Source organism: Cibotium barometz, chromosome 62, assembly GCF_041138505.1.
Source record: "Cibotium barometz isolate CiBa-2024 chromosome 62, ASM4113850v1, whole genome shotgun sequence".
Taxonomy (NCBI): Eukaryota; Viridiplantae; Streptophyta; class Polypodiopsida; order Cyatheales; family Cibotiaceae; genus Cibotium; species Cibotium barometz.
Window position 1 is genome coordinate 29,233,040 of NC_141107.1, and position 27,796 is coordinate 29,260,835.

Consider the following 27,796-nt stretch of genomic DNA (forward strand, 5'->3'; position numbering starts at 1 on the left):
ACCTCTACAACATTAGAAGGCTATTGAGGTTTGTTGAATGGAAAGGAAAATAAATTGTCATGGAGTGGTGAGTGTTTGCAGATATTACACACATTAATCACACAATAGGATGCAACTAACCAATGTCTTGAATTGCAAATTAACACAAAAAATATCTAGTGGGGATTTCTACCCATGGCTTTGGATCCTTGCAATTTTCTTTTGACAAAAGCATGGCTATTTGCATTGCAACATGTGGGGCTTTAGTATACTACTACATGCCTACCCATGCACATTTAACAAGGCTAATACGATACACCAAGGTGTGCATCAACATGAAATCTAAAAAGGAACTTCAAGGGCTACCATCATTAGGACTAAGGAGCTAGTTAACAAGGCAGTATCTGATTTATCATCCACGTAAAATCCAAATGAATATTGCAAAGCATCTTGTCAGGGATACAATGGCTAGAAAACCAAGTACAATGGAAAATCAAATCTGACCCCAATAGAGCTTGAAAGGCTTTTAGAAGAAATACAACCTGTGAGGTCTCCCGCCCGCTCCAGGGCTCCTGCTCCGTCGGCGGCGGAAGCAGCGTCGGCCTCCCGCGCGGGACGGGGTCCACACACTCGTCGGGGCCTTGCCCCTGCGGATGTCCGGAATGAGAGGCTAGCCCGAGCGGCCCCTCCAGCCCGGAAGACTCCCCTTGCCCGGAAGACTCCCCTTGCCCGGAAGGCACGGGCGATTCCGCCAATTGGGAAAAATCTTCTAAAACGGGAAAATTACTCTAACGAGTCAGGTCTTAACTAGAAAAACTGATCTGACCAAACCTGACGTCACATGATCAGATCAAGAAGAGACTTGCACTTGGTCCATGGAATCACCGCTTTTTTCCTCATTTATGAGGCACAGCCAATGATCCCCTCCCACAGAACAAGGTCTTCTCAAGATTTAAAACTAAATAACGTAACTAATCGTATCTAGTTGTTTCTCAGGAATCCTCCGATCCAGCCTTACCCCTTCTGGCCCATGGGTTAGCGAACCACGCGACCACTGAATTAGTGGGATTCTTTTATAAAGATTTGGTTGGGTTTTTGCCCGGGTACCGAGGAAAAGAGTTCCCAGGCCCCCTAGCTAGTGATTCATGCAAAAATCAAGGTAGGCATACCACACGTACACACCTTTAAATATGAACTTGCCATTTATAATCGATTTGAGTGGCTTTAAAAACAATCCTTCAGTAGAAATCATAATTATTTTGATCATTATTATCCAAAATTCCGAGTCAATTGTATTATAAAAATGTATCCTCTGAACTCGTCGTTGAAGACTAGCTGGCCAACCAACGAGATCCAGTATCAAAATTTGGTTTCCAAAAATCTTTCCTTTTTGTCCAACCGAAATCTTCCTCAATGTACGCATGGGTGTCCTAGCAACCGCGAGCCTGTGCATCGCCTGGTCAGAACCCTCTGGGATCCTCCTTAGATGTCCTAGCACTTCACTCAAGGGCTGCTTCGTCGGTCCTTGCCCATCGTACCGGAAGTGCACCATTTTAACCGTACCGAGGCTGGTCAAGACCTTGGCAGGCTTTGCGCGAGCAACGTCCCTTGATGACTCCCCGCGCTGTTCCAACAAACCTTGTTGCATGCAAATGAAGATCAATACAAGGAAGCAACAAAAAAGATACTTAGGGCTCTTGTAAAGAGTTCCACTTTGTAGATGAATGTGGGAGAGGGCTTCACAATAATCCCACATGGGAACTTTTGAGAGTTCTAGAATTTTTGTTTAAAAGGTGGCTCATTTGAGAGCATGGACACATTGGGCAAACTCATGTTTGAGCTCTCTTGAGACTAGCTCTCCCTCTTCTTCCATAGAGGTGCAAGCTCTTCTCACTCCCCATCTACATTGTTGTAAGTTCTATTCTTTTGTTAATTCAATGCAATGAGTTGATATTAGTCTCTCTTCTCTTGTCAATTCTCTAGTATGCATATTTCTTATTGATAGCTTAAAGGGTTGTGTGCATGCTAGGGAAATGTTTATTTGAGAATGAAGAATGCTTGATCTTTGTGTAAGCAATAGCTAGGCTTTCTTCTTGTTTGGATGTATGGATGAATAGAATGTGGAGTTGAGCAATTGCAAGATTGAGTTTGAGTGTGTGATGAGTCTATGTCAATAGTAGTAGTTTTCTTAGCATTCTCTCCATCAAATGGATAAGCTTTTGTGCACCGGTACGGGTTGAATCCCTAGCTCCGAAAGGGATGCAAATCCCATTGGATTGAGCTAAGTGTGGATCATACTACTCTTGCTACAAGTGAGAGAGTTATTCCGTCTCTCCATTGGCGCCGCTGCCGGGGAGAAGACTCAAATCCGGTTGAGAGTGTGTGAAAACCACCACTATTTCCTCTTTTGGTTGCAAAACCATTGAGTGATTAGGTGTTAATTTTGGGTGTGTGATCCCGGTGTGAGTGGATAAGGTTAACCATTGAGCGGTTGAGGTTTCTCCCGCATTGTTTTTTTTTTAATGTTTCATTGCTTTTATGCTTTTTCAAGTACCGTTCATTATGCTTACCTTCATTGTTTTTTGTCATTTCATTCTTTCATGCTTTTCGTTAACATGTAATTAGTATAAATAAATAAAAAGAAAAGAGGTGCGTTGCTAAGCTCTTCCATAGCTTATGCAAGCCCCATAGACTCCCAAGCAAGAAGTCCGCTTAAGGATAAGAGGAGAGAGGGAAAGAGAAGGGAGATAGGAAGTGTTGGAGGCGACCTTTCTTTTGTTGTTTTGTTGTGTTGTTATCGTGTGGGGAGGCATCTCCATAATCGCAGCAAAGAAAAATAAATAGATATAGATATAGATATATATATATATCTATTTATTCACATATATATACATTGGAGAGGCTGTGGGCGGCCAGTTGGAGTGGGCGACCGGCTTATAGTGAAGGCTTGTGGGAGCTAGAACATTGGAGGTGACTTTTTAATATATATATATATATATATATATATATATACACACTGTTGGAAGCGTAGCAAGGATATATTTATATATATATTTATATATGTGTTGAAGCAGCAGGCGCAGCCGGCAGAAAGGAGAGCAGAGGCGGTTTTAAAATAAAAGTATATATATATATATATATATATATATATATATATATATATATATATATATATATATATATATATATATATATATATATATTCTTTTATATGTCGACGTGAAAGAACCTGCATCGAGCACTGCAGTTGGGGGGCGTCGGCTGCAACTAACGCGGCAGAGTGCTGTAAGGCGCCGGCAGTTGACGTGGAAGGCGTCAGCATCGAGTGCTGTAAGGCGCCGGCAGTTGACGTGGAAGGCGCCGGCAGTTGAGGTGGAAGGCGTCAGGCGGTGGGAGGCGCCTGCAGAGCTAAGGGCGTCGAGGCGGCCAAGTGGATGCGAAGCAAGCGTCGACGGTAGAAGGAAGAGAGGACGGCAGTAGAGGTGGTGAAGGCGCCGAGGCTGTAGAGCCTATCCGGCTCGCTACCGAACTGCACAGAGGAACTGCAGTTACCGTTCCTTTTCACCAGAACGGCCATTTTTTTTCACCAGCTGCCATAGCAGACCGGGAGAAGCGCCAGCCACTCTAAAGAGCATCGTAGAAGAGCGTCCCCGGGCAGAGTTGAGACGCGAACGTAAGAGAAGGCACAACGGCTGGCGACTCAGAGGAAGGCAGGCAAGCACCTGCAGTCTGCAGGCGGGCAGCAGAGCAGCAGCGCGGCCGGCGCGGAAGGAGCAAAGAAGCAAGCGACAGCAGGTGCGGAGACGACGGGCAGCTGCTAAGCCCAGCTGGCGAGGCAGCTGGCAACCCAGGCGGCTACTGAAGACTCTCGAGCAAACGCGTTGGTGAAAAGCTGCGCAGAAGAAGAAGGCGACCCACGTGGTGCGCCGGCGAAGAATCCGGGAGCGAGCGGCGAGGAGGATAAGGTAGGTGGTATTTTTCTTTTTTTTTTTATTTTTTTTATTTTTTTAAATTAATTTTTCAATGTTTTTTTTACATTTTTAAATAAAACAAAAACAAAAAATAATAATATTTTTTTATTAAAAAAAAGAGAAAAAAGATTTAAAAAACAATTAATTTTTTTTAAAAAAAACAAAGAGATTAAAAAAGAAAAAGAAGAAAAAAAAGAAGAAAAAAAAAGAAGAAAAAAAAAGAGAAAAAAGATTAAAAAAAACAAAAACAATTAAATTTTAAAAAAAATAGAGAGAAGAAAGAAAAAAAATAAAAAAAATAAAAAATTAAATTATTTTTTTAGGAGTCCATATTGTTTGCATATTTTTTATTTTTCATTTCTGTAATTTTTAGCATAATTAGAGTGATTTGCATTGTTTTAACTTTTTGTTATAAAAAAAAAGACAAAAACAAAAACAAACACAAAACAAAACCAAAAATAAATAAATAAAAAAAAGAAGAAGAAGAAGAAGAAGAAAAAAACAATTTTTATTTTTGTATTTTGAAACCATTGTTCATCATTTAAATTTTTGCATAATTAAAGAAGCTTGCATTTTTTATTTTTATTTTTTAGAAGTTTTGTAAATGATGCATAATTGGTAAACTCATATTTTTTGGCACGAAATTTATTTAAAAAAAAATAAAATAAAATAAAAATAAAAACAAACAAACAAACAAACAATAAAAACCAAAAAAAAGGAAGAAAAAACAAAAGAAGACAAAAGAAAATTTTTTGATTTTTTAGGAGTCTACTTTTTTGCATAATTTGTAATTCTTCATTCTTTAATTTTTTGCATAATTAGTTTAACCTGTATTTTTTAATTTTTGTAACTTTGTGCATAATTAGTATTTTTTAGTGTGATTCATAATTTTTGTGTAAATTTAAAAAAAAAAGGTAAAAATCTTAAAAACATAAAATTATTAAAAAAAACATTTAAAAAACAAATAATAAAAAAATAGGGTAGATATTACACTACACATATTCTTTTTAGTTGCCTTTAGTGGTTAGGTAGGGTGAAAAATATATATATATATATTCATATATATATATATATATATTTCTATTTAAAAAAAAACAAAACAAAACAAAACACAAAAACCAAAACCAAAACAAAACAAAAACACATAAAAAAACCAAAAAAATTTTGACCTTATGCACTTGCGGTCGGGACGTTGTGTAGATTCTGCCATAGGGCCTACGGCACCTTCTAGAGTACTTACGCAAGAAAGTGGGACCCAATCGGTAGGAAATTTGGCAGATATTGCTGAAACCCTATCTGAATCCCAATCCGATACCCTTTCCTCCAGAACAACTAGTTCATTGTCCATGGACAATCTAGGACCGACAAATAGTCATTCCGTAGCCCCAAATAGGACACCCTCAAGATCCTTTAATCCATTTGAAGCCGACACCATGGGGTTAACACTCAATGTGAGACTCCAATATGTCTACACAAATGCTCAAGGAGCTGAGATCTTTAGGGATCCACAACAACGGTATCTTGTTAAGATAGCCGACATATTCTCAGAACTTGATAGAGCACCTCTAGTCAATGACCAGGGTAACATGTACATGGGTGGAGATGGTGTTCGCTATACGAAGTCACCTACCATCCAGAAACGGTAGACAAATCAGGGGAGCTCTCTAAAACTGAGTTCTTAGACTTATCAGAACTTTCCAGAGCAAGGGAGTTTAGAAATGATTGGCTCATCGAGCCGGACATACCTGGACCATCCAATGCCCAGTCCTCAAAGCCATCCATAGATGATTTACTCCTTGTAGATCTAAATTTGGAAAGGGATAGAAAAGGCAAGAGTAAACTGGATCAGGGGGCTGAAAGTCAATGGGAGTTTGTACGACAAATTCCTGTGACAAAGGTCTTACAGGATGACCCACTTCAAGAGGTCTATAAGGACTCGTTAGAGGGATATTATGCCACGACTAAATTGCCACAGCTAGATCTTCCTCTAGCTCATGTGGTGGTAGTTGAGAAGCTCGCAGGACACATGAACAGAATAGTTGATAAATGGGCCAATGAATACCGAACCTTAGATTGGAAAGAGATTAGGGAACTCACGTGGAAAGGACAACCATTATTCATGGAAGTGTTCTCAACAAATACAGCCAAACCAGGAGAGACAGCCTTTCTTGGAGAAACTGTTGCTCCTCCCCTACGAGAGTTCACTAGAGAGGGACCTTCAACATCCAAGTGGACCACTGCTAGTAGCCCAACTCTAGCACCAAGATATTGTCCTACACTAAATGTGCGACCACAAGTCACCTCACACCAACATCTTTCTCATTATAACAATCGGAGGATAGGGGAGCTAACTCGGCCTCCCATAAATGCACCTCCTGAAATGAGGGTGACAAGATCTTTGGAAGGGTTTGGTGAGGCTGGTAATGGGGTACCCACACCAATTTTGGAAACATGTGGACCATCTTTCCAACGAGAGGAACAATTCCCACTGAGAATGAGAGGCCGTAGGCCCTACGATGAGTATTCACGACAAGTAAGGCCATCAACTCTTCAGAAATTGGTTAAGAAGTATGAAGGGTCGGGAGATCCATACGATCATGTAGCAGCATTTAGGCAAGCAGTTCGAGCTGAGCAAGTAGCTGATAAGCATACTCAAATTGAAGGATTTGGACTCACTCTTGAGGGAAAAGCCTGGCTTGGTTTCAGGCATTAGAGGCTTCAGACAAAACTTCTTTACGAGTTTTGGAAGAGAGATTCATTGCTGCTTTTTCCTTGATGGGAATTCAACATGACACGGTAGCACACATCTACTCTTTCAAGAAAGGTGAGAATGAGAGTGTTAGAGACTGTGTAAATAGAATGAAGCAATACATTAATCGTTGCCCAGAGGATGAGAAGCCCGCCCAAAGTCGATTAATTTCTCTCTTCTTAAAAGGCCTTAAAAATTCGACACTGCATACACATCTCTATGCGAAGAAGCATACAAGTTTCAATGAGTGTTGCCATGATGCTATGGATTTCACCGATAACTTCAAGTTCCAAGATGGTTCTGGCCCGGAGGTGAAACCTAGAAATCAATGGGGTGATGACCAAAGTTCAGGGTCTAGCGCGCTAGTAAATCCTGACCAGATAGCCAACCTAGTGCTAAGGAGATTAGGACAAACCTATCGTCCCCCCATGCAGCCACAACAACAGCAGCAGAGAATGAGGAGTGTGCTTCCTATGGGTCCTCATCTTTGTGGAGCATGTGGCGGTGACCATAAAACAGAGGACTGTAATACCTTTTCTCCTCTAGTCATAAACCAACCCACAAAAAAATGGTGCCAAGCCTGTGCTTGGAACTTTACTCACACCACACAGGATTGTACTCGCATTGCGAGAATGAGACAGGAACGTGAGCAGCCGAGGGGTGGAGTGGCTCCACAAATGTATCAACAGTATACTAGTTTTGAACGTAAGCCACCGATGACACAAGAACAAGCACGACCTGTACTTGGTGCTCAACCTCCTGCTCCAGGGACTGCTCCTGTGAGGGTTGTCGACTACGACAATTCAAATATGTGTAGAGAATTGGTAAACCCAGGCTATGTGGAGGAAGAATATGTATCATATTCATCCAAAGAAAATATCTTTGAAAGTTCCACATACCCAAGCCAAGCACTGGAGACTCAACCAGGGGAACAAAACTCTTTAATGTTGCTAGGCGGCTACCAACCTAGGACTCCAGGCCCCTCAGGTCAATGGCAGCCAAGGAAAGTAGAGGCCAAACCAATGGGCCCCTGTTATGAGTGTGGAGAACCCCATTGGGCTCGTGATTGTCCACATCGCTCAAGGCAAGCATCTCGGTCAAATACAACAGTACAACAGTTTCCACCAATTGAAAGATATTGTCTAGGGTGTTGTGTAGAACACTTCCCAAAAGACTGTCTGCTGAAACCACATGAGGAAGGCACCTCTCAACCAAAGGTTTCACTCAACCTTGTAGGCACAGTTCCATCGCCACCTTCATCTGAGAATGATGATGTCGTGCCACTTAGATTCATGACTAGATCACAAACACGAAATGCTGATGAGACACCTCGAACTAGGGATGCAAAGACAAATCTAGTGGATAAGACCCTACAGTCCAATAGAAAAAAGACCACTAGGAGGAAGAAGAACCGAAACAAACAAACTAAAAGTACATCCACTAGTTCTCAGGAGACCTCTAAACAAAACATACGGGATAAAACTTTTACATCCCAGGAAGTGCGTGAGGAACATCAACCTCAACCTGAGCCTAGTGTTAAATAAGATGAGGCTAGTACGACTGAGGTTAGTTCTGGGGGTTCTGTTTTTGTGGATAAAGTGAATGAGACTCTAGAGGCCATCATTGATGCTCATAGAAGTCGCATTGCAGCTTTATCTGAGCTACCCAAAAAGCTTCAAGAATACCCAAACCCTTGTGAGGAGAAGATCAATCTAGCTGTACATCAGCAACTCATTAGGGAAGCTCAGTCAATACTTGAGGGACCACCACCACCTATTCCTCGGGGCCCAACCTCTCTTAAGCCAACATTAGAAACCATACCAGAAGTGTCGTCAAGTCGGGAAATGAAAAGTGAGTTCATTTCACAAGCTCAGAGCGAAAGGTCTGCACCAATTGACACTCAATTGAAAGGGGGTAATCTGCCACCACCTAGCCTTGTCTTCCCATGCAATGATGAAGTTATTGATGCTAATGAGGACATGGCAAATGAGATATGGGCTGCAGTTCATGAGAAAGTTCATGAGAACATGTCTTCTATTAGTTCGCCTCCATTCTCTGAGGTGGATTTTACCAGAGGCACGGAAATCAAATTTAGACACCCAAGCATTCAAGAGGAAGTTCAAACAATTGTTTCTCCTAGAAGTAAGCATACAATGAAAACCTTACCATCATATCTGGGAGAATATGAGAACTGTTCTCAAACCTTGAGGATACCCTCCATGCATAAAAGGTTGACTAAGGAGAAGGATATGAGTATGGTACAAGCTATTTTGTCAGCACCAGTGGCTTGTACCTTACCTTTGCTTGATTTGATAAAAAGTCGACCTGAGTTGTGGAATGATATTGCCACATGTTTGTCAGAGCAGGTATTGCTACAAAAGGGTCACCATGAGTGTACTATACATCCTGAGACAAAGCATGTAATGCCAGTTCCTATCAACAAAGTAGGAAAATTTTGTGAAGACGATCAGGGAAATGCTACCCTCCCATTAGAAGTGCAAAAAGTTTCTTCAACTGCAATACTTGATAGTGGCGCAGGAGTGGGCATTGTAACACGGTCCATTTGGGAAAAATGGGGCAAACCAGCTATTGGGAGTACCAGGATGCGCTTGCAGCTAGCAGATGGAAGCTTAGAACATCCCCTTGGGCTGCTTGAGAACATATTGGTCACCACATGTGGGATTGAATATGAGCATACCTTTGCAGTAGTGGATTTTGGAAAGCATCCAAACTACGAAGTGATATTGGGTAGACCATTCATGCGACAATTTCAAATGATTCAAGATTGGGGATACAATTATTTGTACCTCCGACATGATTCTGTCATCACAAGGGTCAACCTAAGAAATCACTCATATCGTGATGTAACAAGGTCTCCAATAGATGAGTTTGATTCTGCTTCATCTGAGGGCTCAAGAGTTACATTGTCAGATGGGCGAGAAGATCTATGGATGTGTGGAGCCTCATGTAGGGATTTCAGCACTGAGAGACTTAAGGGTAATCGAAGTGTATCAGACGAGGCATACATTCCACAACCCTTCCCTGAGCATTTAATTGATCCATTAGAATGGAGTCATGTCCTTGCAACATTATCGACATGTGCTTTACCAAAGCCAATTCAATTTTGTGACTCAGATGGATATGATATTATTCCTCTACGAATGGTACAAACACGTGCCCTTTTAGATGATTTGTACTATAGAGATACATCCACAACAGCTATGCATGTCGAGGAAGTCTCTTGACACTCGAATCTGCTAATGACGTTGATAAGGAAGATGGCTGGGACTCTGATTTTAATAATGAGGTGACAATCCCTGAGGAAGAGTTAGGAAAGGCACACCTACTCTTGAGGGGAAGGGAGGTTCAGGTAGAGATCCCTAGAAGCCGACCTAAACGAAAATGCTGTAAGAGCCATAAAAGAACCCGTAGACAAGATGAGCGTGAACAACATGAGAGACTCCAAAAAGAAAAGGAGGGGTCTAAGAGTGAAAACTCTCGACCACAACCTCACTTCTCAGGAAAGAACGGATATCTATACTATGTCCAAGCACAAGACAGTATCAAAGACCAAGTCAAACGATCAGATGGATTCCAAGCAGGGGAAAAGCTAACAACTGTTAGCAAAAATCGTAAAAAGACGAAGAAACAAAAACCACAACTCAAGTCTAAAACTGATTCAAAAAAGAGTGTGGGAAGTGCAAAAACAACGGTTGAACAAAAAAATCTGATGCAAGATAGCAAAGGAGAGCTCAAAACCGCATGGTCTTCAATGAGTGAAGACTCAAGTGGACAAGAGCAAGGTCTAAATGTTCCTCCCAATTTCACACAGTACACTCTTCAAGATCGGAAGATTGTTCTTCAACAGCCCATGCGTCAAAAACCAAGCGTGCCAGGAATTTCATACGATGGTCCAAAGGATGCAAAAAAGATTGATATTGCTAAGCCAGGAGAAGAGCCTCGCTATGTGTGGATTGCCACAGACTTATCCTTGGATGAGGAGAAGTTATTAATACAAACAATAAAGGAGTATCGCAATGTTTTTGCTTGGAGTTATAAAGACCTCAAAGGAGTTGATCCAAGCATATGTCAGCATACAATTCCATTGCGAGAGGATGCAAAACCCTCCAAGCAACGTCCTTATACTTACAATGAAAACTTTGCACGGAAGATAAAGGAAGAAATAGACAAGCTCTTAGAGGCAGAATTTATCTATGAGATTGAACACACTGAATGGGTCTCCCCTATTGTAGTGGTGCCCAAGAAAAATGGAAAACTTCGAGTATGTGTAAACCTCAAGAAGGTAAATGCAGCTACTGTGCGTGATCATTACCCACTTCCAATCACGGATCATGTTCTGGAACGAGTTGCAGGGAAAAAGGCATATAGTTTCTTGGATGGATTCTCCGGGTACAATCAAGTGTCAATTGATCCAAAGGATCAACACAAGACAGCCTTTGCTACTGAAGATGGCATCTTTGCCTATCGTGTTATGCCATTTGGTCTAACAAATGCGCCAGCAACCTTTCAGCGGTTAATGAGTCATGTATTCAAGGAGTACCTTAGGCAATTTCTTGAGATTTTCATGGATGATTTATGTGTTCACTCACAAGAGCATGATGATCATATAGAACACCTGAGACTTGTGTTTCAAAAGTGTCAACTTTATCGTATATGCTTGAATCCTGACAAGTGCAAATTCATGGTAAGACAAGGGAAAATTTTGGGCCATATTGTTTCTCGCAATGGGATTTCAACAGATATGGATAAAATTGATGTCATTGTCTCATTACCTCGGCCTATCAACCCTAAAGGGGTACAAACATTCATGGGACATTGTGGCTATTACCGTAGATTCATCTACATGTATGCTGTCCTAGCCAGACCGTTATATGCTCTTCTTGTAAAGTTTAATTGGACTGATGAGTGTGAGGAATCCTTTGAAAAGTTGAAGCAAGCATTAGTGACTGCACCCATTTTACGGGCACCAGATTGGAACCAAATCTTTCATGTCCATATTGATGCTTCCAACTTTGCAATTGGATGTATTTTGGCTCAATCGGGTGAACACAATAAGGATTTCCCAATCTCATATGCTAGTCGACAGTTGAACAATGCTGAGAGGAATTACACCACAACAGAAAGAGAAGGATTGTCCATGATATATGCAGTGAAAAAGTTTCGCCATTACCTTTTGGCAAACAAATTCATATTTTTTGTGGACCATCAAGCATTGCTATATTTGGTGAATAAGCCTTGTGCAACTGGAAGGATAGTAAGGTGGTTTATCATCCTTCTTGAGTTTGATTTTGAAGTTGCAGTTTGAAAAGGAACAACTCATCTAAGGGCAGATCATTTGTCTCGAATCACCTCTGGCGAAGCTCCTGTGGGTGTGGATGATGATATGTTAGATTCAACACTTTTCCTTGTAGAGACAGCTCCTAGATGGTCTGAATCCATTTTAGAAATTTTGACAAGTGGGCAAATACAACTAGCGGGTCCTAATGTGGACCTATGGCGACCATTCAAGCTAATCTCAGGGAGATTATATCGTCAGGGTAATGATGGAGTGTTGAGGCTTATACCTAACCCCGACCAATATGAGGAGATCTTGGAATGGGCACATGCGGGTATCGATGGAATCCATGCATCAGCTACCACTTGTGTGCGACGTATATCTCAAGATGGGCAATGGTGGCCTACCATGCATGCAGATGCTGAAACATTTGTTCGTAACTGTGCTTCATGTAAAATACAGAAGCCAATTCATAATGTCACATTATTCCAAATTTCAACTACACCAAGTTGGAGTAAGTATATTGTGGACTATCTTCAGCATGGTCATACGGATCAAACAATTCCTAAACATCAAAAGCAGGCTATTAAAATTGAAGCAGCAAACTATATGCTAATAGAGGGCCAACTCTACAAGAGGGGCAAGGATGGCAACTTACGCATGTGTGTATGTGAAGCTGACTATCTGAAAATCTTAACTCATGCACATGCAGGTGTAGGGGGTGGACACTTTTCTGGTAATACCACAGCTAAGTTGATTAGGTGGTCTGGGCTTTGGTGGCCAACCTTACAAATGGATGCCGAAGAATATGTGAAACGTTGTGACGATTGTCAAAGGACCAAACCTCCCATCACAAAGGATAACATGCCATTGCGGCCTATGTTAAGCACACGTGCTTTTGCAAAATGGGGTATTGATTTTGTCGGTCCCATTAAACCTCCAGCTCGTAACACGCATGCCGAATATATTATAGTCGCAACCGACTATTTGACTAAATGGGTAGAGGCAAAGGCAACAGTAAAAAATGATGCCAGAACCACAGCTAAGTTCTTGTATGAGTACGTGTTTACACGCTATGGCTTACCAATTGAGATCGTTAGTGATCAAGGTGTACATTTTGTTACCATATTATAGTAGTGATGTGTGTGAACACACTTAGGACCGCCGGGGCACTTTTTCCCTCACTAGGAGGTTTTTTCCCCCGTGCATTGTATATACGCCCATTATCTTCTAGGGCTTGTTATCTTTCATTTTTGGCACTCATAATACACTACTGTGTTGTGCTCAAGCTTCCTAATCTTCTTGAAGTTGTGTGTGCATTCCTGCAACCCTAATTCCAACAATTGGTATCAGAGCAGGCTTCCTCCTCCCGGGCAGCATCACCGGCACCTGCCGCTTCATCTCCTCCGATTGCGACGAGGTTTCACGAGCGTCTGCAGGTTAGTATATGCCGTGGGTAAGCCCGTAGGGCTTGGTCATTTCAGAATTTTGATCTGAAGTCATTTCGCCCTCCGTTTTTGCATTCCAAGTACTGCGCAGGCAAAATCGTCCTACTGTGCAGATTTTCTGTCAAGATTGAAATCTGCAGGACAGGTGCCCATTCGTCTGTTTTGGGCTGTGCTACATAGCACAGGTCGATTTTATACAGGTTTTCCTCTTGCAGACAGCATTTACATCTAGTAGTACAGTCATTGGCCATGGCTGACAACAATGATGTATTCCGCATGTTGGCTGCTGAGGATAAGTTGGATGGCACCAACTATCCATTGTGGGCATATATGATGCGACATGTATTGGTAGCAAAGGGGTTATGGAACATTGTGCAGGGTATTGATGCACGTCTTATTGTGGCTGGGAATGCTGCAAACACATCAGAAACAGGTACTGTTGATGATGGTGCAGGCACAAGTGCTGTAGCAGCTGTTCGAGAACCACCACTTTCAGCAGAGCAGATTCGTTGGGATGGTAGAGATGCGCAGGCTCATGCCTTGATTGCGCTGTCTGTCAAACGTACCATTATCCCACATATTCGCTCCTGCAGGACTTCTAAGGATGCTTGGGATGTACTTGCCACATTGTATCAGGCAAGAAATGAGGCTCGTGTTGCTTATCTCCGAAAACAGTTGGAGAGTGAGCATATGAACGAAGGTGATTCTATGGATAGCTTTTTGACAAAGATCAAGGATTTCAAAGAGCAGCTCATTTCTGCAGATGAAATCCTGTCAGACAGTTCACTTGTGCAGACTGTTTTGAATGGTCTACCAGATTCTTATCAGGGTTTTGCTTCCACTCTTCGCTTGATGATGAAAGGCAATCCCAATGCCTTATCATTTGAGGAGTTAGTTTCTGTTTTGCTGCAAGAAGACCAGTCAAGGCAAAACAGGAATATTATGCGTGTCGCAGATCAAGCTTTCGTTGCTAGTCAGAGAAGCGGGAAAGGTAAAGCTGGCTTTTCTTCTAGTAAGCAGAAATCTGCAAATGCTGCGCAACCAAAGAAGGAAGACAAAGATGAGAAGAAGGGTGACAAACAGAAGACATTTTGCAAGTACTGTAAGGGAAATGATCATGTCATCAAAGCGTGTCCTAAGCTGGCTGCGAAAGAGGCTAAGAAGAAAGAGGCTGGTATGGCTGTTGCAGATGCCTCTCCTTCTAACAATGAATCTGCTAATGTTGTGCTAGATACAGAATGGGCATTCAATGCGCAGTGCAGTTATGACCCATCTTTGCATGACACATGTATGTCTGCAGTAGATTCAGATGTATGGTACTTTGACAGTGGTGCCACTAAGCATATCACCTCGCAGCGCAGTTTATTCACTTTCCTTGAGTCTGCTCCCACAGGGAATACTGTCACTTGTGCCAATAACTCCTCTTATCCCGTTGAAGGAGTTGGACAGATTGTGCTGAATGTTGCAAATGGCAACACCTTTACACTTTTTGATGCATTGTATGTGCCAGGGATCAAAAAGAATCTGCTGTCAGTCTCCGCATTTGCCAAAACAGGTTTGGTTGTAAAATTTGTGGATGACAGATGTACTGTTCATGATCTCTCTTGTGGTGACATCATTGTAGCATCTGGTTCACTATGTCGAGGGCTGTATAAGCTCAATATGGATGGCAAATGTGTAGAGGATTCAGCATGTGCTATTATGGATACGCAGGCTATTTCAGATGCAAAACTGTGGCATGCACGTTTTGGTCATCTGAATTTTGCAAGTTTGCTGCGCCTGCAGAAATCTGAAATGGTGTCTTCTTTGCCTAAGCTTGAGGCACCTGTCAAGCATGTTTGTGAGGGCTGCATATTGGGTAAAATGCAGCGTGCTTCCTTTCCCAAAGATGGATCAGTGAGAGCTGAACGCAGATTGCAGCTTGTTCACAGTGATGTTTGTGGTCCCATGCAAACTCCATCATTTGGAAACTACCTTTACTTCGTGACTTTCATTGATGATTTTACCAGGCATGCATGGGTATATCCTTTGAAGGCAAAGTCCGAAGTGTTTTTGTGCTTCAAACAGTTTTTGGTTATGGCTGAAAATGTGTCAGAAAGTAAGATGGGCACCCTCCGTTCAGATCGAGGGGGGGAGTATATGTCTTCAGAATTTAATGCATTTCTGGCTGAGCGTGGGATAAAACACCAATGTACAGTGCCGTATACACCACAGCAAAATGGTGTGGCTGAGAGAAAAAACAGGTCTCTCATGGAAATGGCAAGATGTATGGTTAAGAGTCAAAGTCTACCACATGGTTTTTGGCTTGAGGCTGTCATGTGTGCCACTTATGTACTAAACAGGTGTCCCACCAAAGCATTACAGGTTGTCACTCCATATGAGGCTTGGCATAGCTGCAAGCCATCTGTTGGCCATTTACGTGTTTTTGGTTGCCTGGCATATGCATTAGTGCCTGTGCAACATCGCAGAAAATTGGATGACAAAGCTGTCAAATGTATTTTTGTTGGATATAGTGCTGAGAGCAAAGGCTATCGTTTGTATCATCCACAGACAAAGCGCATTTTGGTTAGCCGTGATGTTGTATTTGTGGAAGATGCAGTTCAGCCCTTGGTTTCATGTACTAAGGAGACAGATATCAGCTCACGTGATGTCTATGATACATTGTTGCCTCTTTTCAGTGGTGCACAGTCAAGTGCAATACCTCATGAGGCAGTTTTTCAGCCTATGCAGGTTTTAAATGATGGCACAGATCAGCCTATATCTGATGCAGATGTGCATGATGCACTTGAGGATGAGAGACAAGAGATTGAGGGCTCTAGGAATATGCCTAGATGGCTGGTGCAGACTTTGCGTGACAGCAAGTTGGATGCCCCTTTGTCTAGTCGCACTCGTTCTGGCTCTCATGGTGCCTCTTATGCGTCAGATTGTTATGCATTGGCTGTTTCTAGTATGTGCGATGAAAGTGAGCCTGTTTCATTTGATGAGGCACAAAGTTCAGAAAATTGGATGGCTGCTATGCAAGCAGAATACGATGCTATTATGAAGAATAGTACATGGTCTTTATGTGACTTGCCCCCAGGCAAGAAGGCCATTGGCACTAAGTGGGTATACAAATTGAAGCGTAAGCCTGATGGCACAGTGGATCGCCATAAGGCTAGGCTTGTTGCAAAAGGTTATGCTCAAGAGAAGGGCATTGATTTTGATGAGACTTTTGCTCCCACATGTCGTATGACCACTGTTCGTAGCATCTGTGCATTAGCAGCTCATAATGGTTGGAATGTACATCAGCTGGACATAAAGACTGCGTTCTTAAATGGAGATTTACATGAGGAGGTGTATGTATCGCAGCCTCGTGGTTTTGTTCAAAGAGGGCAGGAAAACAAAGTGTGCAGGTTAAAAAAGGCTTTATATGGTTTAAAGCAAGCTCCACGAGCTTGGTATGAAAAAATACATGCATATTTGACTGCACATGGGTTTCAGAATAGTCCAACAGAAAGCACTTTGTATGTTAAACGTGTGGATGGTGTACATCTAATCATTGCTCTCTATGTCGATGACATGCTGCTCACAGGACCAAATGAGAGTCATATTGCTGATTTTAAGGCTGATTTGAATGCCTCTTTTGAGATGTCAGATTTGGGGCATTTGCATCATTATTTGGGGATACAATTTAAGCAGTGTGATGGAGGTATTGCTTTGTGTCAGACAAAGTATATTGAAACATTGTTGCGGAGATTTGGCCTTGAAGACTGCAAGCCTATTGCTACTCCAATGGAGACAGGTTTGAAGTTGAGTCTTCATGATGCTGGAGATCACTTTGATGTCACACTCTATCAGACAGCTGTTGGTTGCCTCATTTATGTATGCATTACGAGGCCAGACATTCAGTTTGCAGTCTCACAGGTGAGCAGATTTATGCATAGCCCAGGCATTAAGCATTGGCAGGCAGTGAAGCGTATCTTTCGCTATTTGAGTGGTACTCGGCATCTTGGGTTGTTTTATCCCAAGGGGGGATCATTGCCGCCAGATTTACATGCTTTTTCAGATTCTGACTGGGCTGGTTGTTATGACACACGCGTGTCCACGAGTGGTTTTTGCTTCATGCTTGGAAGCTCATGCATATCATGGTTGAGCAAGAAGCAGCCTACTGTGGCCACTTCTAGTTGTGAAGCTGAGTACAGGGCAGCTTTCACAGCTACGGTTGAGTGTGTGTGGCTCAGACGCCTTATGGCTGATTTGGGTGTTGGGCAGCCATCTGCCACCACCATCTTCACTGACAGTCAGAGCGCATTGGCAGTTGCGCGGAACCCAGTGTTCCATGCTCGTACGAAGCACATTGAGGTGCACTACCATTATGTCAGGGAGAGACTCTCTGCAGGAGAGATCAGTTTGGCTTATGTGCCAACACAGGATAACCTTGCAGACCTTTTCACAAAGGCTCTGCCTCGTGAGAAGTTCGAAGCTTTTCGCAAAGCTTTGGGCTTACTCCCTTTTGTGGATTCGTCCACATAGCTAGACACTTCCCTATACATGAGTGCTAGCTCTTGTTCACCGCATCACTCCAGGGGGGATTTGTTACCATATTATAGTAGTGATGTGTGTGAACACACTTAGGACCGCCGGGGTACTTTTTCCCTCACTAGGAGGTTTTTTCCCCCGTGCATTGTATATACGCCCATTATCTTCTAGGGCTTGTTATCTTTCATTTTTGGCACTCATAATACACTACTGTGTTGTGCTCAAGCTTCCTAATCTTCTTGAAGTTGTGTGTGCATTCCTGCAACCCTAATTCCAACACATTTTGTAAATGAAGTCATAGAATTTTTGCTTCAAGAATTTATGGTAATTCACAAGCGTTCTGCACCCTATCATCCCCAGACTAATGGACAAGCCGAGAGTACTAATAAGATTCTCTGCACAGCACTCACAAAGATTGTGGAGGGACATAGGACTGATTGGGAGCAAAAGTTGCACTCAGTTCTCTGGGCATATAGGACAGCCTATAAAACATCTGTGGGCACAACCCCATTTGAACTTGCTTTTGGGCTAGATGGAATTCTTCCCATTGAATTTCTTGTACCTACTCTACGAGTAGCTAAACAATTGGATTGGACTGGTCATGAGCTTTCACAACGCGTTGACGAATTGGAAAAGCTTGATGAAACCCGCTTATTAGCGGTAATGGGGGTGTATGCCGAGAAGAGGAGACAAAAGCAATGGTATGATAGAAACGTAACAACTGGCCGATTCAAAAAAGGAGACCTGGTGCTCTTATACACACTTAAGAAGCATAAGAGAAAGCTCAAAAAACGTGGCTTAGGACCGTTTGTGATTAATGAGCTTACCCCAAGTGGTGCAGTGCGTTTAGAGACACTAGAAGGTGAGCAAATGCCTAACTTCATTAATGGAAGTTGTCTCAAGAAATACAATGAACCATTAACTGAAGCCATGCTTCAACAGATGCATGCTGCACAAACACGGAAAAAAGCACTTGACCTACTTAAACGTCAGGCTCAAGAGGAGGCTAAAGCTAGAGTTGCAAAAGCCAAGGAGCGTCGCAAAGCTTCTATGTTAGCCATACAGTTGGCTACTGATGAGCCATATGTCGAACCATTCAATATTCAAGTGGGACTTCATCTTCATGAGACTACCTACTTTGTCTCTGCCTTAATTGACTCTGGTGCAGATTATAATGTTCTCTCGTTTGATACCTGGATAGCCTTGGGTCAACCACCACTTGTGCAAATTCCTGTGGACCTACGAAGCTTCTCCGGAGAAGATAACCCTATAGAGGAAAAATGTGTCATTATGATGACCATTCATGATCACCAGATGTCAGTGCCCTTTTATGTGGCACGTAAGTCCAAGGCTGTAGTAGAGGTTGTTCTCGGTAGATCGTGGTTAAGTGCTACCAATTGCTCATTAGATTGGAAGAATAGACAATACAAGTTGCAAATTGATTCTGATTGCATCTTGGGATCTGCTACACCACGAGCTTTATCGTGTCAAGGGGGTAATGTTTCTACCTTACCCAACCCACAATCAAAATTTGCTCTTGAAGCTCCAAAACAAATGATGTGGATAATTGATGAGTACTCAAGTGAGGGCCATGGCTGGCATGTTCCAACTAATCTAGTTGCTGCTCAAAGAAGGCCAGGCAAAAAGGAATTATCAATGTGGCTACCCAAAGCTGCGTACAAACTTGTACCATCTACTCCAGTTGCTAAGCCTCCTAAGAAGCACATCATTTCCAAGCCTAAACCTCGAATTGTTACTCGATGGGTCCCAAAAAATGTGCTCAAAGCACAAGGCTATTATGAGGGTGCAACTTCCAAAATGCCATGCTTTGACAGGGGTAAAAGAGTGTTTCAGAAAGATTCCAAAAGCCAAAATTGATTGTCCATATCAGTGGGTGCAAAAGAAATCAACACAAACTCTTCAAGAAAGGAAAGGTGGCTGTGATAGCACCTACAAAACAACTTGGGTTGATCTTCCTAAAACATGTATTGAAACACCTGCTGTCCCTATTTCTCCTTGTTTCACAATTCAACCAACAACTTGTGTACCTACGACGAGTCCAAATGTGTCTCATTTGAGCATAGATTCTAGCATTTCAATGCCTAAAACCTCTTATCTTGCTCAAATTCCAAGACAATTGCTAAAGTGTCCACCTCTTAAAAAGGATATACCAAAAACTAAAGATAAGGCATTAACACTACAATTAAAGCTCTTTGGTAAATCAATGTTTGAATAATGTAGTTCCTTATGCCTTTAGAAGATGTGTTTTCTTTGAAATAATCTTGTTTTTGATTGGAATTGTCATGATGGATATGAGTGTTCTAAATTTCATTGTTCTACGTCCAGATAACTCCTGATGGATATTTGGCAAGATACATGTCCACCATGCATTGACCCCGATAGTACTCGACCAGATCATCGCGGGGGTTATAGTGCTCCTCCATTTCAAACACATTCTAGGTACTTCTATGCTCCCTTAGGTGAAAATTGCTGTGGGCATCACTTTGTCACATTATTTTATCAACTGCATCACCCATTTCCACATTGTCAGGAGTGTGCACGGCTTGTATTAGAAGAAGCTTCACATATTTGTTGGATATGCCGCTCTTACTTTAGACGATATGGCACGGGCTTAATGAAGCAAATTGTGGGAGTTACACCCCAACGCCATAATCTTCTTAATGTGAGAATACCAGAGAGGGGACCAAATCAACGACGATTACCTGAGGAGGTTCAAGCACAACAATGGAGGGATACAAGCCTAAATGACTTGCAACCACCGATCTTGCAAGCCCTCCTTCCCCAAGCCCCCACATGTCAATATTGGATCAATATGAGTACCTACATTGCACAGTTCCAAAATCAAAACTGTCTGATTAACCTTCCCATAGAACCAATGCCATACTTTAGTGAGGAAGCACTCCTTCCTCTACCACCTTCTCCAGCGGCAGGTTTTTGTGAGGGGTTGTCTCTGCATCCTGAGGAAATTGATACCATCTTTCCAGCAGACGAGGACACAGATCCACCACCAGCGTAAGGGTAAGCACATCGACTACACAATAAGAACGACAAGCCAGGGCACTTTTCTCCCATTGGGTTTTTCCCCTCGGCTATATTCGGTGTTTGGCACCAATGGCAAATTTTATTTTTTTTTCTTTTCTTGTTTGTTAATAAAAATTTTGCAGAGATCCTCGCTAAAACAAGAGCATCAAACACGCCCCACTAGTCCACCTACCTTGCACACAAATTAGGAAGGGGGGAGACATGCTACGCCTACAAAGATCAAGGAGGAGCAATCTGCACAAAATCAGCAATGCATCAATGCAAACGAACAACATCAACAGGGCACTACAACAGGTGTATTCAAATCTTAATCTTTATTTCTTTATGTGCTCTTATCTTTCGATTATATGGTTTGCATGTTCACATAATATTGGCTGGTTTGAGTTTTTGATTAGTTGTTAAAATATGGTGAGTGAGTTCTAGAGTCTTAGAAGACTTAGTAAAAGATATTTCTATTTAAAGACAGTGTAGGATATATACCAATGGAGTATACCAAGTATTTATGTTTTCAAGGTATATTAGTTATCCTTAGTGGTAGCTACCTCTTAGATATGAGCTAGGTGCTAGGAGTAATAAAAATTTACGAAAATGTGCCCTAAAAAATATATATCCAAAATAAATTGAGACAGGAAGTGTCTACCGCCATGTGAAATGCTTGGTAGGACCTGAGGTTGTCTTAGCACCTTGGGGCCGATGCCTTGGTTTCTATGGGGTGAACACTGATGTCTAAAAACTTCAGAAGAAGAACTTTGAGGAATCTATCGCCTTGATAGATGTTGGTAGGACTCGGGGGTACACTATGGGCCCTCAAGACCGATGCTTTCATCTTCAAGGGGTACTCCTTAGGTCATAACAGAAAGAAAAAGGGTCTGTCGCCCTTGAGATACTTAGCGGTCTTTAGATTCTCTTGGCAAAGGTCTCTTGGCCATTGCTTGGGTCTCTTTGGGATAGAACCTTAATCTTTATCACCTTCTACACACATATCAAAAAAAAAAAAAACGAGAGTTCCAATCACCTTTGCTCATATTTAGGAGTAGGTATGCCACTTAGGAATAACTTACATACTTGTAGGACATTGAGACTGCGGTCATAACCGGCGGTGTACAAAGCACACTTGCCTTTGCATAGCATTATCTACCACTTAAGTCTCACTTTGACTAGTCTTTACTCACCTATTTTAGTACTCATTAAAACTTTAATCAGCCTTGCACTTGTATGCTCACGTGTGAAAATTATCATTGCTGATTTTTCTTTTCTTTTCTTTTCTTTTTCTTTTTCAATAAAAGACTTCAATGTATCAATTGTTTTTTGTTGTAGCTCTTGCTACTACCGCGCTCGAGGACGTACGCAAAATAGGAAGGGGGGAGTGTTGCATGCAAATGAAGATCAATACAAGGAAGCAACAAAAAAGATACTTAGGGCTCTTGTAAAGAGTTCCACTTTGTAGATGAATGTGGGAGAGGGCTTCACAATAATCCCACATGGGAACTTTTGAGAGTTCTAGAATTTTTGTTTAAAAGGTGGCTCATTTGAGAGCATGGACACATTGGGCAAACTCATGTTTGAGCTCTCTTGAGACTAGCTCTCCCTCTTCTTCCATAGAGGTGCAAGCTCTTCTCACTCCCCATCTACATTGTTGTAAGTTCTATTCTTTTGTTAATTCAATGCAATGAGTTGATATTAGTCTCTCTTCTCTTGTCAATTCTCTAGTATGCATATTTCTTATTGATAGCTTAAAGGGTTGTGTGCATGCTAGGGAAATGTTTATTTGAGAATGAAGAATGCTTGATCTTTGTGTAAGCAATAGCTAGGCTTTCTTCTTGTTTGGATGTATGGATGAATAGAATGTGGAGTTGAGCAATTGCAAGATTGAGTTTGAGTGTGTGATGAGTCTATGTCAATAGTAGTAGTTTTCTTAGCATTCTCTCCATCAAATGGATAAGCTTTTGTGCACCGGTACGGGTTGAATCCCTAGCTCCGAAAGGGATGCAAATCCCATTGGATTGAGCTAAGTGTGGATCATACTACTCTTGCTACAAGTGAGAGAGTTTTTCGTCTCTCCAAACCTTCTCTTAGAAAAACATAAGCGAAATGCTTCCTCCAGCATTTTGGTGTAAAATAGTCCTTTGAATGAAAAAATAGAGGTTCCAATGCAAGTAAAATTCCAGTTTGAGATCGGTTTCGACAACCCTTTTTCCATAATTCCCAGTTTCATAATGAGGATCCTTGATCTCTCATGAGGGTAATCTACCCATCATTTTGTCCATTTGTCCAACTAGATTCTTGGTGAGTTTGGTGAAGGAAAAACTAGATTAGTTTCGGTAGTCTATTCTTTGGATTTAGTAACTGGAATTGGTCATCACACGAAGTTTTTATCTGATTCAGATCGAGATTCAGATGGAGAGAAGGACAATTAGGTTTACTCTCCCTCCCTCACGTAGTCTAACCAAATTCATTCGGTTTAGTTCTACAAGGATTCCCTTCAACTAAACATCTAGATTTTGGGTAAATATCAATTTAGTGATTTTACCAATTAAAATATCCAAAGATATTCTTAATGCCACATAATTTCTCAGCCTTAATTCATTAGGTAGAATTATGGTGGAAATTCATCTTTTGACACTAAAATTTAATTCAAATCCATCTTTTCTTAAATATCATAAAAATTCTTCTTTTAACTAAAATATCAATACCTATTTTTTTGAATAAACTTGAAATCATTCTTTTTCTCATTTCAATGAGTGCAATCCAATTATCATGGGAATTCCTCTTTTATCATAAATTAAATCTACTTAAAATTCTTATTAAAAATTACATAAAAATATCCATTAATTTAATTAAGCTAAAAATTTCACTTTTCTCATTTAAACATTTGAATTCCAATATGGTGGGAATTCCTCTTTCATAATTTAATATTATCTATACAAAAAGATAAATTTAACTAAAATTTCTCTTAAAATTTAAATAGAAATCTTCATTAATTCCTTTACACTAGGAATTACACTTTCCTCATTTAAATATTTGGATTCCAATATAGTGGGAATTCCTCTTTCATCATTTAAAATTTATCTATGCAAAAAGATAAATTTAACTAAATTTTCTCTTAAAAATTTAAATAAAAATCTTCATTAATTCCTTTACACTAGGAATTACACTTTCCTCATTTAAATATTTGGATTCCAATATAGTAGGAATTCCTCTTTCATCATCTAAAATTTATCTATACAAAAAGATAAATTTAACTAAAATCCTTCTTTAATTTTTAAATAAAATATGCATTATTTTAGCATCACAATTTTTCTCTTACTTCATTGGAGTACATGGATTTCCATTGTCCCTCTTTTAACATAAAAATGAATTACTAGAAATTCCTCTTTTTGGTAAATTAACTATTTATGCATAAACATAAAAATTAATTTTTCACAAACCTCTCCCATGAATGGATGCTAAAGAATTCATAAAGATTACATCTATATCCAATAGATTGAAGATAATAAGACTCCAATGGCCTCTGTGATAAGATGAATACTGCAATTAGTTGTGAATATTGTAATGATGGACAAAAGATAATTGAGTGTGAGTCTTACACTTCAACATAAGGGTATACAATGTAATTGCATGTCAGCATATCAAAGTTTTTTAGAAAACTTGCAAGATCCCCTTGCCTATTGAAAAGGCACTGTGTTACAAGGGGATCAAGAATGGTCACTTGCATATCCATTGAGTTAGGAAGATCCCTCATAAGACATCTGGAGACATAAACAAAACATATCAATAAAATATGGAATCTGAGAAATTCATCAAGAAAGCAAAAGGAAATCCACACAAACCTCAGACAGATAAAGAGGACTGTGTCACATATCTCAATATTGTGATTCACAAGCATACTTGTGTCTTCAGGGGCAATGTCATAATAAACCTCATCCTCTCCATGCATGGAGACATCTACTACCATTTGACCTGTTACATTCTGATAAAGTTCTGAATTGGATGCATGAAGAATTTCAGCTTGCTGAGAAAGAATGGCATCCTCTGTAATCTTCTCCTGCTCTCTCTCTTTCTCCACTTCTTCTTTAATATCCTGAGCTTTTCTTGTACTATAAGTATGCGAAACATCTTCAATAACAATTGATTGTTTGGGTTGTCTTGCTGGAGGAATATTTAGAATTTCAAAAGCCCTCATATCTTGACTTGGAATGGGTTCCAAAGCTTTGTCAAACTTGTATCTAAGTCTGGACACAAGCACAAAATCTTTGCTCATGAGAGTGATCCTATGAGCAAATGCAGCAACAATGTATCCATCATTCATAAAGTCGATCAAAAAATCCTCAGTAGCCTCTTGAAGACACATAAGGGCCTGTGACTCCCATCGGACTTTATCAAGATTTGTGTTTCTCATTTTGCCAATTAACCTTTCTGATATGTCCCTGACAACCCGCATAAATGGTAGTCGAGGGATGAGAAGATTAGTAGATTTTTGTGCTGCTCTGATCTCTCTTCGTGACCACCTGATAATTTAATCTCTTTCTTGCTGTTGCCCTAGCACGAGGCTTTGGAGGAGGCTTTTCTTGTTTTTTATCGACAACTGGCTTTTTGGAAGATCGTGGTTTGTCTTGAGCTTTTTCACTCCGAAGGGGCGTAGACTTTCCTTGTAGTCTATTTTGTCCTCGCCATTGAAGTTAAAGAAAAAGAATAGACCCGATCAGGGTGATTTGTGAGTTGAGATAAAAAAACTAACAGTGGCCCGAACTAAGCGATGAGGCGGATCCAAAATGGTTGGATTAGCTCTATCGCTTGATTCGGGCTATGACTATACGAGATGGAACTAAGCGATGAATAGCTTCCAAAACGATTGGAATAGCTTAATCGCTTGATTCTGGATATGTCCGAAACAAGGTGAAGATGGAGATCGGCTCTTGCTGGATTCGGGGTATGGCCAAGTGATAAGGGGAGGATCCAAAAGCAAGCGATGAAGAAGGTCCAATTTGTTTGGATGAGATCTATCGCTTGATATGGGTGAGAAGGGTAAAAGGAGATTCCGGGAATTTTGGAGGAGCGATTTTGCTTGATACCGTGTCGGTGAAAAATAGAAATGTTTTCAAGAAAATTAAATTTTTATACCTCGAATCCGTCGTACATAGGACCGTTGGATACACGTGTCATGCAATCATTTTTGCCACGTGGCATGAACGGTCACTATTTAAGGTATTTTTGCCACGCTCCACGTGCTCCATCGGATATTCTCAAAAACTCTCTCTCGTTTTTTTTCAAACCTTCAAATTGCCAAGGCCCGCACCAGATGATAGAAGCATTCCTTAACTTTTGGACCACTTATTTTTGCTTAGTCGGGCTCTGCCATATAGTGACTTCCAAGCTCTATTTTGCAAAACTCTCTCTTTTTTTTCGAACCTTCAAATTGCCAAAGCCCACACCAAGCGATAGAAGCATTCTAAAACTTTTGGACCACTTATTTTCGCTTAGTTCGGGCTCTGCCATATAAAGACTTCCAAGCCTTCTTCAGAATTGTTCCAGCGTTTTTCTCAAATATCACAATGAGTAAAAGTGTTGAGGGACGACATGAACTTGTTGAAGAAAGCCCAAGTGAAAGACTCTTGAATGCTATTTTGCAAGATGGTCATGACATGAAGGTATACGTAGATGCAGTGGAGATATTCAATCCAAGGTTTATGAAGCTTAAGGACATTCTTGAAGAGGAGTACAAACAATTTGAAATATCAATTGAAGCTCATTGTTTTCATATCGGAGACAATGATTTTTGTCACCTTACCGATTTTACTCAGCTGTCAGTGGAGAAAGCCAAAGTTACAAAGAGGTTCAGTAGATTTTCAAATAGAATCTCTTTCACATGCCCTTCATCCATTTCTTGTCCAATTCATAAAAAGCTTTGTAACCTTGTCCCCAAAGATGTCTTTCAATGCCTCAAGAGCAGGATACTTTCTTCGCTACTCTAGCTATGCAGCTGCAGCTGAGGAGTCAGATATCAATCTTCTTGGAGGTTATAGAAGGAGAAAATTTTTGAGATACAGAGGTAACATGCCAAATAGTCCCAAGAGAATCAAAAACTAATGTACACACAATATTTTGCAAGGACTGATTATAATTCAGCAAATATTTTGTAAGAGGTACAAATGTGTTAGTAAATCATTAGTCTCTTTCTTGAGGTGTTTGTGTAGTTTCAGATTGCTGGTTCTTTGATCTCATCCTTTGTAATTGCCTCCTGTAGAACCAATTGAATAATTCTTTAAGTGCATTGCTTCTTCTTTGACCACCTCCTCTTCTGGTACATCTGAAAAGGGAAGTTCTCGCTTGATAGTGAGACTTTTCCATTCCTTGTGTGTTCCATGTTGCAAGGGGTCCTTCTGTAGCAAAATATGGTCCATGCAAGTAAAGAATATGCTACAAAGACAATTCTTTGTTAGTAAATTTAAGAAATTACACTTTAATTTTAACTGTTTTGATAAGTCTGAACACTCACCAAGTAAAAAGTTATGTCTTTTTCTCCCCAGGCATCTATGATAGCTTTTATTAAAAGCTTTATTGCTTTTTTGAAATCATCTGCATAAGTATTTGAACCAACTTGTTGTCTTAGGACTTTGAAAAAATTGTCAAGTTTTTTCCAAACTTCCATACGTTTGTTGGCTACATCTGGTCTACTTTTGACATTTGTGGTGATGACACATAGATGTTTCCAGCAGTTCCACATTGCATTGACTTGTTTGGTGTCATGGTTGCTCAAAAATCTTCTTGCTTT

The 27,796-nt window shown here is 40.8% G+C and overlaps 1 pseudogene; it reads right to left on the bottom strand.

Annotated features, from left to right (window-relative positions):
- Positions 1 to 3,527: 3,527 nt before the first annotated feature.
- On the bottom strand, positions 3,528 to 25,698 carry LOC147604337 (uncharacterized; annotated as a pseudogene).
- Between the last annotated feature and the right edge of the window lie 2,098 nt (positions 25,699 to 27,796).